General features: G+C 37.1%; 1 protein-coding gene across 1 annotated transcript in view; it reads right to left on the reverse strand.

Moving 5' to 3' along the window:
- The window catches only part of Pde11a (phosphodiesterase 11A), a 514,960-nt gene that overhangs the window by 472,022 nt on the left and 26,465 nt on the right, over positions 1-16,473 (reverse strand). The window lies entirely within an intron of this gene.

Here is a 16,473-nt window from a genome sequence, read left to right on the forward strand (position 1 = left end):
GAATGTGCTAGGTAGAGGAAGGAAGTGCTAAAGTTATGAAATATAAACTGTTTGAACTATTTAAGAAACAGCAGGGAGGCCAGCCAGGAGACAGTGAACTGGGCATAGAATATTGGTAGTTTGAAGCCAATGGCTAAGAAGAAGGTAAGCAGTGATGGAGAATTAAATAGAAAAATGCTTAGCATTGTCCTAGCACAGAGAAAGTATTCAGTAATTGGTAGTTAACCTACTACTTTTTATTTTCATCATCATTATCCTAATGTAATAGTATGTGGAAGCCTCAATGCATGGGGACCATATTTCTGGTCCTATGAGTGATTACCCATAAAGATAGTTAATGGTATGCTGGAACTGGCTCATGGGGACTCACAAGAGCCTATTTTAGCCTCTTTCCAATTCTGTGTCCAGTCACATCATGTATCTTGCAATTAGCCACAATGGAAATGTTTGCACTGTGGAAATCAACAAATGTTCCTACTCCGAATTTATTTTGTACAAACTACTGGTTGTTAAATCATTACCATCATTAAGAGGAAACAATCTAAATGTCCATCAACTAATGAATGGATAAGTAAAATGTGGCATATCTATATAGTGAAATATTATTCAGCCATAAAAAGGAATGAAGTACTGATACATACTACAAGTTGGATAAACCTTAAAAGTATTATGCAAAGTAAAAGAAGACACTCACAAAGGATCACATTTTGTAGGATATCATTTATATGAAATGTCTTGAGATAGAAAATTGATTATTTTCTGGATGAAATAGAAGTAGAATAGTAGGAGTAGAAGTTTTGGTTTTTTGGGCAGAAGGTAATAAAAATGTCCTAAAATTGTGGTAGTGGTTGCAATCTGCAAATATGTTAAAGTTCATTTACATATATGTTATGGCTTGTGCTTAGCTGTCCCCTCAAAGCCTCATACAGTCATAGCTGTGGCTTTTTCAGAGGTGGCCAAATCTAGAGTGTGTGATTGATTCATGGTACAATGCTAGGATTAAAGGTGAGTGAGTACTAAATCAGTTCACTGAATGATTTGGCACCCACCCTAATCTCATTAATTTAGAGTATAAAAGGGGCAGAAAGGAGCTGCTAAGGTCTCTTATTTGCTTGCTTTGCTACCTTCTGCCTGCCATGAACTGCTTCTCCTTTGTGATGCCTGTCTGTCCTGCTCCCCTGCCTTGAAGCCAGCCAATTATGGACTGAAACTTCTACAAACTATGAGCCAAATAAGCCTTTCCTCTTTTAATTTTGGGTGTTGGGTATTTTGTCTCAGCAACAAGAAAAGTAAATAAGACAATATGCATCTTAAATGAGTGAACAGAAGGGTATGTAAATTATATCTCAATAAAGCTGTTGTAAAGCACCAACAAAACTATTCAGCACAATAGTAAATATACAGTAGCACTGTTGTGCATGGTGGCAAGAAAAACATTGAATATCCTCAAGAAAGGGAGAGAAGTGGACTGGCCCTGGGATGCCTGGCAACAGAAGGTGTAAGAAACAGACATTTCCAAGTACTCATTATACAAGCAGTAGTTTAGTATTTACAATGTTCCAGGCTCGAAACACAAAAGAAGACTAAGATAAGACCTCTGCTTTTGATGGAGGCCCTCAGTTGATAGCACAAAGAGAAGTGGGAGTAGAGAAGAATACTAGGAAGGATGGGGAAAGCAGTAACAAAGATCTGAGAAATGAATTTAGCATTTCTGACTTGTTTCTAATCAGCTATAAGCCTTGTTCCCTGCTCGGCACATGAGGTCATTAAGGGAATTAGTGGCTGGGGAAGAGAGTGAGAAGGTGACAGAAGATATTCCAGAGTTTCCATTTCATTCTCATTTTCAATCCATAGAATGGTATGTGTATTAGTCATAGTCTCAACAGGAGACAGAACACATTCAAATTAATTCTAGAGAATTAATTTACAAAGGGACTAATGAAAGGGTAGAGTATAGATAAACCACAGGGATAATGAAGGAACCTGGAATTCTAAGCAGCAAAGTCACCACCCCTACACCCGATAGGAGGAGAGAGAGAAAGGCTTCCAGTACTCAGAAGGAGAGAACTTTATGTAGTGACAACTGCTTGGAGGGGAACAGTGACAACCTGTGAAGAAAATGGACAGCTCAAGCAGATTTCAAAGAGGTCTATCAGGGATAAGGATCGTGAATTCATTCTTCTCCCTCCTTCCTGTCACTGACCAGAGCTAACTAGAAGCTAGATGGTATTGGAGCCTGCTGACAACTCCATATAGGTCAACCTCCCTGGGCAGAAAGTAGAGGAGACAAAGAATCTGGGTAAGATCTGGAGGTAAATGGAAAACACTTGGCCCAACATGGAACCCTGAAGAAATCTCTTTAGGCATAAAATAAAAAACATTTCCCTTAAGGAAATATAACACTAAAGAATTTTCTGTGTAATTCTGCCCTCTTCTGCTCATCAGCTAATTCTATCAAAATAATTACAATAAAGTCTCCAACAACATTTGCAGGTTATAGAACCCCTTCAATGGCACAAACTAACATATCTAAAAAAACATGATACTGTGAAAATAGATACAATATTGTGAAGATATTGTGCAGTACACAGAATCCCTCATTGCACTATTATTCCCCAAAAGGTATAGTATTGTGAATAAAAATAAATCAGCTCCAGCAGAGGTTCTGCAGACTCTTTCCTACCTGTCCTTCAACCTATAAACATTGTCCAAGTAACATCTTACTGGAGAAGATAAAAGGATCTTCCCATTTTGACTTCTGTTTTTAATCTAAGTATTGATGTAACTATCATTGCTATTGCCAATTTCCATTTATTGAGTACTTTTAATGCACAAAACACTGGATGACATGCAGGGTAACTTTTATTATTCCAAAGATGGCCAATTACATTTTAGTACTGGATGGAGTCCTAACAAGCATCTAATACTGCACTTTGTACATTGTTACACGTGTGGAAATTGGGATCTGAAGCAGACGTAATTTCCTGCTCTTGGTGCCATCCCACCTTTCCAACATCGCACAGCTGGGAACTAACCTCATTTAACACAATAAACTTCTGCCTCCCAAGTTTTCCCTAATCAGTCCATCTCCAAAAACACACGTCCTGACCCACTCTGTGTCCAGGGGGCATCATCTGATATGTAAGGGATGCTGATGCAAAATGAACCACCTCAAAACTTGATTAAAACACACTTCTTTCTACTTCCCACTGTTCTGTTGGTTAACCAGTGGTTCTTCCATTCTCCTTGGTATGAGCTGGAATCACTCATGTAGCTGCATTCAGCAGGAAGCTAGGCTGAAAGGCCCAGGAGAGCCACTTGGACACATCTAGGGTCTTAGTGCTGACTGCACCAAGGCGACTTAGTTCTCCTCCAGGGGGTTTAGTTTCACATGGTTATCTCATCCTCCCATCCTTCTTTACATGGCTTATCCCTCCAACAGGATGGCCTGTCCTTCCTTACAATATGGCAGTTGAGTTCCAACAGGGAATGTTGAAGAAGATAAGACCAATGTGCAAAAACCTGTCAAGCTTGCATGATACTCTCTAATGCTAACATCCTATTGGTCAAAACCAATCACAAAGCACAGTGCAGCTGAAGGGAGAACAAGGGTGGGGAAACTCACAGGTATGGTTTCCTTGGAGCCACTCATCGAACAATGGACCATCCAAGCTCCAGATTGAATCCAGACTCATAGTTCCAACTACTTCAAGACATTTGCTCCTAAATATCAGGTACCTCAAATCCATCATTCCCAAGGTCACTATCACTCCTCCCCACCCTAAGTCACTCAATTCTATCTCAAAAATTTCTCTTTGAACCCAGATAGATGTCCAAACCCATTTGCCTTAAGGCAAATCTTCATCGTCTCTTCATTTTTTACCAACCAGGATTGCCTCTCACATAAAAAATGTAATAATGGCACAGCCTTGCTTGTAAACACTTTTATCTATCAAATTAAGCCCTGGTAAGAAAAAATTATATAGTGGGATTCATAGTAGCCCCTATTTATCAGCCCTGAATCTGTGAAAATGATTTCACTTGGAAAAAAGGTCATTATCAATGTAATTCAAGATGAGATCATGCTGGATTTAGGGTGATCCTTAATTCTAATAACTTTTCCTTATAAGACACAGAAATCCATGGAGGTGAAGGTGATGTGAAGATAGATGTAGAGATTGGAGTGATGTTGTACAAGCCAAAGAATGTCAAGGACTGATGGCAGTCACCATAAGCTAGGTGAGAGGTACACAATGGATTATTTTTCTGTCTCCAAGCAGTGGAAAAAACCTTCCCAATACCTTCATTTTGGAATTCTGGCTTCCAGAATTGTCAGGAAATGAATTTCTAGTGATTGGTATCACCCAGTTTCTGATACTTTGTGATAGCAGCCATAGGAAATGAATACAAGACCCCTCATCATTGCGTCTTTATCCTCTATCTCTACTCTAGCTTCTTGTCATACATACGCTGTCCAAGCATGCAGCCTCCTTCTCTTTGGAGCATTCTCCTGAAACGCCCTTCCTCCCTTCCTTGCCTTTCAAATTTCTCTTTTTCATGAAGACCTATTTGAAATGTCACACGCTATGTGAAGTGCTACCTGCCTCCACATTAAAAAGCTGTTTTGTGTCCTCTTGCTTTCGTATTTTTGTTCAGATATCTGATATAAATCATTTGACACTTTTTTTTATTCAACACAACACAATGCATTTAATTCTGTATTTTAAAAGTGTTTACATTAAAGCATATTTTAGCATTCTTGTGTTTCTTTTTTAATTTAGAAATTAAAATTGCCATGTGTAATAAGCCCACTTACATTCATAAATGTAGTACAGATTAAAAAACTTCAATATCATGCCATAAATATTTTAGATACTGTTTTCTTAAAATTGATATTTTGTCTCACCAGAAAAAATCAGTAACATATCTTGCTAAAGAATGATTTGTTGATGAGGTACAATGATTGGCTTTTAATTGTTAAAAATATTTTCTATATATTTGAAAACTCTAGTAGACTATGAACAAATTCATTTTTTAAAAAATTCCTTCAATCTTTATAATGACAACTTTACTAAAACTATCATAACAAACTATGGTGTTGATTTTTGGACATAAAATAGTATAAGATCATCCCTTCCTTCAAAGACTATATACAGTCTAGCTAGGGAGCTAGGACATTGCATTAAAGAACAATTAACAAGATACCATTGATTGAATGTGACAGTCAAGGAGATCTGTAGAAGAAAGGGGAAGTATTCTTAAATGCCATATGACATTGCTTATGTTCAATAGTAATCCATACCTAGTATTAATACTGACAGTGCAAATTTAATAACACAAGAAGAGAAAAATGAGAGACAAATTAAACAACAGGTTTTAATTAAGGGAAGTAATATATAAGAAAGGTGAAAATAAATATTAAGCACTGATAACTTTCTGAATTACCCTGCCTTCTTCCACTATATCAAAAATAATTATTCCAGACATTACTATACACGTCTTACAGGTAAGATTTCATAAGAATAGAATATGAATGCCTTATCATTTAAAAGACACTATTTGTCTCATGTGTTATTTATGGCTAATTCAAAGATGAAATATTACCCTAAGGAGCAACATTCACAGAAACTAATATAAAAAACAAACAAGTCAACTCTATTTTTTTAAGTGATAATGATAAATGAGAAACAAGAACAAGGCCACAAAGCTGTAGTTTCAAGTAAGCACCTTAGAAAAACACCATACAAGTTACTCATAAAACATTTACAATGTTTTAATGTTATAAGTTACCTTTCCTAGCCAGATGTACCAGTGCACACCTATAATCCAAGTTTCCCATGAAGCTGAAGCAGGAAGATTGCAAGTTCAAGGCAAGCCCAGGACCTTGACACAAGCCTGTCTCAGAAGAAAATTTTTTAAAGCTAGGAGTGTAGCTTGGTGACTGAGCACTTGTTTAGCAAGAAGCCTTGAGGTCAGTCCTCAGTACTGCCACGTGTGTGTACCACACACACACACACACACACACACACACAAACTACCTCTCCAAAAGAAAGTACATCAAAATTAAAGACACTTTGAGAATTCATGAATCTCTTGCCAAATTAATCACACCAATAAGGGCTATAGTGTAAAATAGTAGTTCACGTAGTTAGTTATAGTTCTGGAAACTCTAACTATATCACTTCTATGCATTACAAAAACAGCTAAATAATGGAGATTTGCATGGAACCTGTGTATCCAAAAAAGAATCCAATGCTGGCTACTTCTGAAATTTTAGGCCCTTAAAGCCCTTTTCACTTGTATAAATACTTTTCATAATTTATGATCTGCTTTTTAGTGAGACTTATCTACGTATAGAAAAATTTCTTTACCATCTGTTTCACCACCAAGAAACAGATCCATCACCACCCTATGTCTTATCAGATAAGAACACTATAAATATAGATAAATCTAAAAAGAATCACAGCAATTGGGAACATTATGAAATTCGTACTGTAAAATAATAACATGATAAAGAATTTTCTTAGTGTCCATTTCTCAACCAAATATTCTCCAGAGTTTAGGAGAATGTGCCATTCATGAACAATGACCAAAACGGTGTCTTTCTCAGCCTGGCTGCATTTTCCTGCACTTTTTCATCCATACTTTCAGCCACGGCTTCACCAAATTTCCTCCCATTAAATGAGCTTTGCCCTCCAAAGATGTTCTGGCACTGACATTAGTGGGATTTACAAACATGTTTCTTTGTTTGTGGTCGTGACTTCCAGTCTTTTTTGTCTTAAGTTGCAATCAAATCTGAAAATTTTCCTTCAAAAACTGCAGATTTGATTGTTTTAAAATAAATAAAAAGTACTCATGCTTGGTGGTGCATGTCTTTAATCAGAGCACTCTGGGAAGACGAGGCTGGAAGATCACAAGTTTGACGCTACCCTAGGCAACTTAGTGACTTAACAAAATCCTATCTCAAAATGAAAACTAGAAAATGGGGTGGGGATATATCTCATCGTGAAGGCCCTGGGTTCAATTCCCAGTACCAGAAAATAAATAAGTTTAAAAAGTGATTAATTCCACATCTTTTAATATTAAATGGTACTCATTTCTTTTAGTGGCATTTTCTTAGCAAAGGACATCAAGACTGAAACTTATCTGCATTTCCACCATAATAAAAATAATGCTTCACTATGTACCCGAGACTATTCAATGCCTTGCAGGTTGCCTCTTCTCATTCAGCTGACTCCCTAGCAAAGCAGGAGTGGTGCTTTCTATCACATGTAACAGTGGAGTCACTGAGAGACCCTGAGGCACAATGTCGTCTCTGTCACTGTCCTTAATGATTTTAGGTTGGTCTCAACTTCCCCATTTGTCATATTTCCACAACTAATAACCTTGTTTCTTACCTTCTCTATGACTCAGTTTGTGCATCTGTAAAATGGGAATCATTTCTCTAACAGGATTGCTGTATTCAATGAGTTCATATTATACAGTAGTTAGAACAGAATCCGGCAATAGTAAGCTCTCAATAAATGTCAGCCACTCTATTACTGTTCCTGTTATCATTATTTTAACCAGCGATCTATCTGCCTATCAGAAATATTCTTCTAACACATACCATGTTTTAAGGAAGGTAAATGCTGATATAAGTAACTTTTTTAAACCACAATTTCTGTCAGTTGGTTGTAACTGAAAACTCACTCTAGAGAACTAAATATTTTGTTTGGGAGTTTTTTGTGAGAGTGCTTTGTTTTTTGGTTTTGGGTTGTTGTTTTTTTTGTTTCATTGGTTGGCTGGTTGGTTTTTTTGAGACAAGGTCTCCCTATGTAGCTCAGACTGGCCTTTAATTCACTGTGTAGCTGGCCTCAAGCTCTCGGCAGTCCTCCTGCCCAACCCTCAAAAGTGCTGTAATTATGGCCATGTGCCACCACACCCAGGTGAGAACTATATATTTGAAGGACCACAATTGGGCAGGAAATTGAACCAATATGAGGGCAAGACCAAAAAATATAAAACACACAAACAAAAACATTAAATAAAAAGAGACATATATGATTTTAAACATTAATTTTATTGGTGCATTTTTGATATACACAATGATCCATCATAGGGATGACTCATCATAAGAAATTTGTGCCTGTACATAATATATCTTGGTGCGATGCACACCTATAATCCCAGCATTCTGGAGGCTGGGACAGGAGTATCTCCAGGAGTTAAAGGCCAGTCTGGGCTACATAGTGAGTTGAAGACCAGCCTGAACTACATAGCAAGACTGACTCTAATTCCACCCCATCCCCCCAAAATATACATATAGACAGATAGACATATCGATTCTTTTTTCTTCATTACCCTCTCCTCCTTTCTACCCTTTCCCCCTCCTTATTTACAAAAGATTTGTTTTCATTTTTTTCCTTCTATTTTATTTTTCCTTCCTTCTCTTTCCTCTCCCTGTTCCCCTTCTCATTTGAATATTTTCTATTTCCCAATATCTGCTATACATTTTGGTCCTTATTTATCCTTTTGGTTTCTCACACCAAGACACAAAGCAAGATTTAAACATGTGTTTGATTTATTTCACTTAAGAGAATGGTCTCAAGGTGCATTCACTTACCTAGAAATGTCTGAAGTTTATCCTTCTTTATGGCAGAGTAGTACTCTATTATTAAAAAAAAAACACCACATCCTCTTTATCCATTCATCTGTTGATGGACATTTGGGCTATTTCCAACAGTTAGCTATTACAAACTGTACTGTTAGAAACATGGGTTTGCATATATCACTGTGGTATGATGCTTTTAATTCTGTCAGGAAGATACCAAGAAGGGGAATGTCTGGGTCGAATGGAACCTCTAGGTTTATTTTTTGAGGAATCTCAAATACTGCTTTCTATAGTGGTTGCACCAATCTAAACTGCCACCAACAGTGGAAAAGAGTTCCTTTTTCCCCATATCCCCACCAACATCTGTTATTGGTTGATTTCTTGATAACAGCCATTCTTTCTGGAATGAGATGGATTTTCAATGTTATTTTCATTTGCATCTCTTGAATGGCCAGTGATGTTGAACATTTTTTCATATATTTATTTGTTGTTTGTACTTCTTCATCTGAGAAGTGTCCGTTCATTTCAAATGCCTATTTTTGAATTGGGTCTTTGAATTCAGAGGATCTGATTTTTTTTTTAGTTCTTTACATATTCTAGATATTAGTCCTTTGCCCGAGGAATAGCTGGCAAAAGTGTTTACCCATTCTGTGGGTTGTCTCTTTAATCAGTTGTTTCTTTTGCTGTGCAAAAGCTTTTTAATATGACGAGATCTGAGTTGTTGATTCTTTGTAACATGTCCTGTGTGATGGGGGATTGTTCAGAAAGTCTTTGCCTATACCTGTGTCTTCAAGATTTCTACCTATTCTATCTTCCAGCAGATGTAGTCTTTGTTTTAATATTTAGATCTCTGATCCATTTTTATTTTAGTTTGGTGCACTGTGAAAGATATGAATCTATGTTTAATCTTTAGGATGTGGAAAGCTAGTTTTTCCAGCATTATTTATTAAAAAGGCTATCTTTTTCCATGAGGGTGTTTGGCCCCTTTGTCAAATATAAGGTGGCTGAGTGTGCTTGGAGTTGTTTCTGCATCATCTAATCTGTGCCACTGATCCTCGGGTCTGGTTTTTTCTATTTTTTTTTTTTAATCATGGTAACTTTGTAGTGAAACTTGAAATCAGGGATTGTGATGTTCCCTGCCTTGCCTTTGTTGCCTGGAATTTCTTTTGCTATTCTAAGTCTCTTCTGGTTCAAATACATTTTAGGATGGATTTCTCTAATTCTATGAGTTATGCTATTGTTATTTCCATTAGGATTGCATTAAATCTGTATAACAAATTTGGGAGTATGGCCATTTGTACTATGTTGGTTCTTCCTATCCATGAGCAAGGGATATCTTTCCATTTTCTGATATCCTCTTTGATCTCCTTTTTCAGAGTATTGCAGTTTTCAATGTAAAGGTCTTTTACTTCATTCATTAGATTGATTCCTAAGTATTTCTCTCTTTTTTTTTATGTTGTTGTGGAAATGTAATTTTCCTTGTTTCTCTCTTAATGAATTTGTTATTTGTGTACAGGAATGCTATTGATTTTTTTAGTGTTGACTTCATATCTAGCTATGCTACTGAATTTGGTTATTAAATCTAGAAGATTTTTGGTGGAATTTTTAGGGTCTTCTATGTAGAGTATCATAACATCTGCAAATAATTATAATTTAACTTCTTTCCTGTCCTTATTCCTTTTATTTATTTCTCTTGTCTAATTGGTCTGGCTAATGTTTCCAGAACTGTATTGAATATGAGTGGTGACAGTAGACATCTTTGTCTTATTCCTTATTTTAGACTGAAAGCTTTAAAAATGTTTTTGGCCATTTAGTATGATGTTGGCTGTTAGTTTGTCATAGATGGCTTTTATCAGATTGAGATAAATCCTTCTGTTCCAATTTTCTGTAGTGTTGTACCATGAATGGGTATTGTACTTTGTCAAAAGATTTTCCTACATCTGTTGAGATGAGCATGAGGTTTTTGTCCTTGGTTCTGTTACTATGGTGTATTACATTTATTGACTTGCATGTGTTGAATCATCCCCGCATCCCTGGGATGAATCCTATTAGGTCATGGTGTGTTATCTTTTCGATGATTTGCCGCATTCTGTTTGCCAGTATCTTATTGAGAATTTTTGCACCCATGTGCATTAAGGAGATTGGCCTATAGTTCTCTTTTTTCGGTTGGATCTTTCTCTGGTTTTGATATCAGAGTAATTCCTGCTTCTAGGAATGAGTTTGGGAGTACTGCTTCCCTTTCGATTTCATTAAACAATTTGCAGAGTGGTGGCATATGATCTTCTCTAAATTTCTTGTAGAACTCAGCAGTGAATACATTAGGACTGAGGCTTTTCTTTGTTGGTAGTTTTTAATTACATCTTCAATTTCATTGTAATTATTGGGTTATTCAGAATTTTTATATCTTCTTGTTCAGCTTTAGTAATTCATATGTATCCTGGAATCTGTTGAACTGGCTATGCTGGTTTCCAGATTGTTCAAGAAAGCACAGATTCATGGAAGTCATACAATTGACATGAGGATCCTTACCAGAAAGTGTCTGCATTTCTTCCTCCTACTACACTACTTCACCATGTCTTGTGACAGTCTGTACAACTACTAATAGCACATACCAAAACATGCAAAATATGTTTTCCAGTGACTTGCTATGCATGAAAATGTTCCCCCTTCTAGATTTTCATAAAACAATATGACATTTCTATAGAAATTTACTTAGAAAAAGAGTGTCATAGATTTTGATTTGGATCTGACAAAATTTTAGTATGTATGAGCTATCCTTCTAATTTCTATTTTTTAATTAGGATAACATATGCTGCCTGTAAAATTTTTTTTATAGGCAGTGGAACCATTAAGCTAAATTCCCAGCCCTGCCTATAAAATTTTAACTCAACACAATTACATAAAGGAAAAATGAAAATCTTCCTTCTCAACTCCCTATAAACACATACTCATCAGCATGTGTATCAACAGACAAATAGCTATGTAGATACCCTCATATGTATATATGTAGATGTTACTCTGTGTATAGAAAAAACTATATGTGAAACTGAACCATCCTTTAACGTTGACCAGACACTGCTGTCTTTACTCAACAAAGTATCATAGACATCCTTCTATGTCAGAACAAATATAACCTTCAAAAGTATTAACATCCAAAAGTATTAAAATTTTCAAGCAAAATTAATACCCCAAAAAGACAAACAATGTATACCCTATTGAGAATTTTGAGATAAATAATTTTCTTTTCTAAATCAGAATTTAACCCTTAACAGAATCTTCTTGACTAGGTTCTCAGGTGTAACAGTAGAAAAGAATCTTCTACCCCTGGCTATTAAAGAATCTGTTGCCTAATTATTTCATGCTCCCAGTAAAATTATGCAACATTTTCATCATTAGCCTATAATTAATCTAATACTAGATTTTATAGTGGCTTGATTTTTACACAAATATCAGAATTAGAGAAGGTGTAGGACAGCAACGATAGTGAGAGCAAAGAAGATAGGGTCAAAAGCCAGAATGCAGAGATGAACAAGCCTGACCTGGGAGCAGGTAAGCTGCTAATAAGTGTGGAAAACAGACTAACACTAACTAGGTCTTTGACTTTGAGATATTTCTGGGCCTCAGTTTAATCAATTTTAAAATGAGAGTATGGAAACCATCAGTGAGCCAACAGTTTCTAGTCTCTGTATCTTTTGCTCAAAGGTATAGTTTGCACTTCAGAGGTAGGGAAGAAGGATGTGGAGGAGTAGTAAAGTTGTCCCACCCTTCCTTCTCATGGTTCTGTTTTAAATACTGAGTATTTAAAACAGTCCTGTAGGAAGACTGCATTTAAACAAAAGGTCCTGCAAACAAAATATGTTATTAATAAGAGATCTGGGCCAACTCCTCACAATTTATAGATGAGGAATATCACCCCTTTCTGTAACCCTCTCTGCCTTTCTTAGTGCCTGTCATCAGCTCTTGTGCCCCCATGCACCTCCCACCCCTATGGTGATGTCCCACTCTCACCACAACGAATCTCATAGTGTTCTGTGTTTAAAGGAGGCCCCACTTCAGGGGAGTGAGGAATTCAAGCTGAAGAACAGCATGAAATTGTGATCTCAAACTCACAAGTGGGTGATAATGATTACCAAGTGAAAAATACGGAGATGAACACTCAATTCTAAATTCCTACCCATGATAATATTTTATAAAATGATAAGAAAAAATAAGCAAAAACTGCTCTTAAAATTATGCTGTATTATACACAAAATCTTATTGAACACAAGGGTTCAATTCAAAAAATTACTCATCTTGAAAAATAAATGGTATGTTCTCTCTCATAAGATCTACTGACTAGAGGTTTACATATGGAAACTTCTTCACTTGCTAATGTAAAAAATCTGAAGAATGCAGATCTAGCAATGTTCTACTGCTTTCTGAAGAGTTCTCTCTGTTCCTTCTGTAATGCACAAATAATTGCCAAGTTAACTGATCTCATATTGTGATATTAAATAAAATAATACTTTACTCTTGCAGATCCTTATCAAGATACCTATTAGAATTGCCAATGATAAAACCAATAAATGTTTTTATAGTCATCCTTTCTTCGATACCTGTAAACATATTTTTGTTAATATGACATCAGCATAAAATTTCCTGGTCACTAAACCCTCCTGATTCCTCTTATTGGTGCTATAAAAACAATGATAGTTATTTTTTCAGATGTCATCATCATAGAATATTGGTTCTCTGATTAACATACATCTTTTTTCTACTTAATATTTAATTCAAATTTAGGAGACTGGCAGATGTTAATAACTTATTTTTTCTTCTGTCCTATCAAAGCAAGTCTAAACTGAAGAGTATTCAGAGAGTAATCACCTTAGAAGTTCTTGTTACTCAAAGTTAAAGTGTGGGAGCAAACATCATGCCTGAATTAGGGTTTGCCCAGGGAGGCAGGACCACTGTGAGCAACATGAGCAAGGGTTTTACTGCAGAGATTAGATCATACACAACTGGGGAGAAGCTGTGGAGAAAAGGGTCCAGAAGCGGATGGCTAAAGGATCACAGCAAAGTTATTAAGACCACATTGAGGAGCTGGTGAAGAAGACTATGGAAGGTTGTTTGGTGTTAAAGAAAAAATTATTCTGACACTTTTTTAAAGAGAGTAAGGATGATTTTCATTGATGAAAGAGGTTCTTATTGCAGTAAGGAATTTTACATATGGGAGAGATTATCGAGTACAAAAGGACATGTAGGGATTTATAGCCCAGGACCAGCGAGGAAGGTCAGTAGTTGGAAAAAAACTAAGAGAAAACATCCAGGGGAATTCTGAGTAAATCAGCCTGACAGGATTCTTCCTGAAGGAAGGCCAGATGATCAGATACCAAGGATGGGCATTTTTGCTGAACTGATTTGGCAGGATCCTTTATAAAAACTGGAATAAATGGACCAAGGATAGATGCCAAGATCCTGGGCGGAGTAGCAAAGAGGGCTTAAAGGAGCTTGCCTCAAGTTTGGTCAAAGTAGTCTTTGTTATTGGCTCAGCATCCAGGTGGGGTGGCACATGCTTTTAATTTTAATCCTAGCGCTCTGGGAGGCTGAGATAGAAAGATCACAAATTCAAGTCCAGACGGGAAAACTTAGTGACTCAGGGAGAGCCCTTCTCAAAGTAAAGAATAGAAACAGCTGGGAATGTGTCTCCATGTGAAGGCCCCGAGTTCCATACCCAGTATCCAAATGAAAAAAAATGTTTTTGATGGGACAGCTAAACAGATAATCTGGAAGAGAAGATGAAAAAACCAGGAGAGTAAGAGGAAACTGGCACCCTGGATCCAAGCATGTACCTGTACTGTCTCCTTCTCACCTTTTCAAACCTGGATGATATGGACAACCTGAAAGATCTGGGCCCTCCCCACAGAACAACACACATCCTGGCCCAAAACTCAGCACTACTGAAAAAGATCTGTAGGAGCTGGAAGAGCTTCTGCCCCTCCACGCATAGGACAGCCAACATGTTGGTGAGAGGTATGAGCTGGAGCCAGGACACTTGACTAATTAATCTTCCAAATGGAAATGTTTCTATCTCATCCCTCTGCTTCCCAAATCTCAGGCTAATTCATCTTATGACCAGTCCTACCTGGGAACCCTACAGAGAAGTGAATCCTGAGAAGCACAGTTCTAACTTAGCTGAATTGGCATGTAATAAGATCACTACAGTACTCAGAAGTCACTTCATATATACTGATCCTAAAATAAACTTCAGCTTCTCAGAGATAGATATTCAATAGTAAAGGCTACCACCGTACAGAATTTTAATTATCATATTCATTTGCAAATTTTCCTCCAATTTTTCCAATACCTGGAGCATTGCTATGAGCAAAGAGGTACTTAATTTTCCCCTAAGATAAATGTAAATATAAAGCAACATTCAACACATTATCACTAGCTGAACAACTTTTTAAATGGAAATCTACTTAATACTTTCCCATTTCCACCCAACTGCCTTTTATCATCTCCCTTTGTACTAGCTTTTTCCCACCTCCCCAAAGTCAAAGGTATTTAACTCCAAATGTGAGGCCCTTCCTCTCTTCTCTGCAATGTGGCTTTTGCCAGTGCCACAGAGTTTGCCTATTAGGGTCCTCAAAGTCTGAACTGTAATTACAAATGTGAACTGAGTTCAATTTTTTTCCTCAGGCCTTGTGAAAATTACAGTATGAGGTGTGTTACCTAATTCTACATCTTTGCAAATTCAGCTCTGCCTGGTATACTCTTGGAATCCCTGCAGATGTTTCTGCCCTCAGCAGATAATTCCCCCAGGGAGAGAGTAACAAGCTCAGCTTTGCCTGAAGCTTCTCTTGGTCCTCAGAGATGCTTTCCCACATAATGCTGACATTGGGCACCAAGAGGAGTGCATTTCCCTCACATGCCAGAAGCATTAGGGGTAAACCTGGGCACTTAGCAGATTTCATGGAACCTTTTGCAAATTTCTGCTTTTCAACTATGTTCACCTCACTCTAACAGTGTTATGTTAGGATATCTTCACAGGCATGCCATCTGCTATAAGTGAGTCAATTAGCATATTATCCTTATAATGGTAATATAATGGTAATGGATTTGGAGAAGATCTAGGTTTGGGTTCTGGCATCAGAACTCGCTAGGCTTCATTACAGAGGTGTGGTTGTGAAGTGCAAATGAGATAACAGATGTCTTTTTCCTACCTATGATGCTTTCCACCTCCTTGGGGTGGAAGCAGCTTTTCCTTCTTGTGCTGGCCCTATCACATGGGTGACACAGTACTACCTAGCTGCTTCAGGAGCGACCTCAAACTGCACAGAGCCACTTCTGCCTTCCACACAGGCCCTGCTGTGGACCTGTCCACCAAGCCTCATTCTTGCTCACTATGAGGTGGGGACTCATTCCACATTTAGGATAAAGGTTATGCAGTTTTTTCCTCCCTCACAAGGGTCCCCACTTTCCCTCCCTGCGGTCAGCTTCATACTGCACAGGATTCCAGGGTACCACATGAATGTAACTACATGTTACATGATAAGCTTATTAAGAGAGGACATGCTTTTCTCCTTCTCTCCAGGTCTTCTTCTGTTTGCTCAAGGCCAATAATTGCACTTCTTTTTTTTCAAAAATATTTCCAATATTTGACTTTGTTTTTCCTTTCAGTTACTTTATTCCTTATAATAAAAGGCAAATACATAACTAAACATAGCTTAATCAACAATATAGCTAATATTGACTAGATGACCATTTAAATTACAGAAAAATGAATATGTCATCATCATAGTTGCTAGGCATATAAAATATTATGAAGCAGAGACTACTGAAGCACAGTATGTTTCAAGTTCCTCTCCTCTCCTCCTCTCTCCTGACTATTGCCATCCTTA

This window comes from Heterocephalus glaber, unplaced genomic scaffold, assembly GCF_053883595.1.
Source record: "Heterocephalus glaber isolate CG9 unplaced genomic scaffold, H.glaber_assembly_v1.0 deba00000347, whole genome shotgun sequence".
NCBI classification, from domain to species: Eukaryota; Metazoa; Chordata; class Mammalia; order Rodentia; family Bathyergidae; genus Heterocephalus; species Heterocephalus glaber.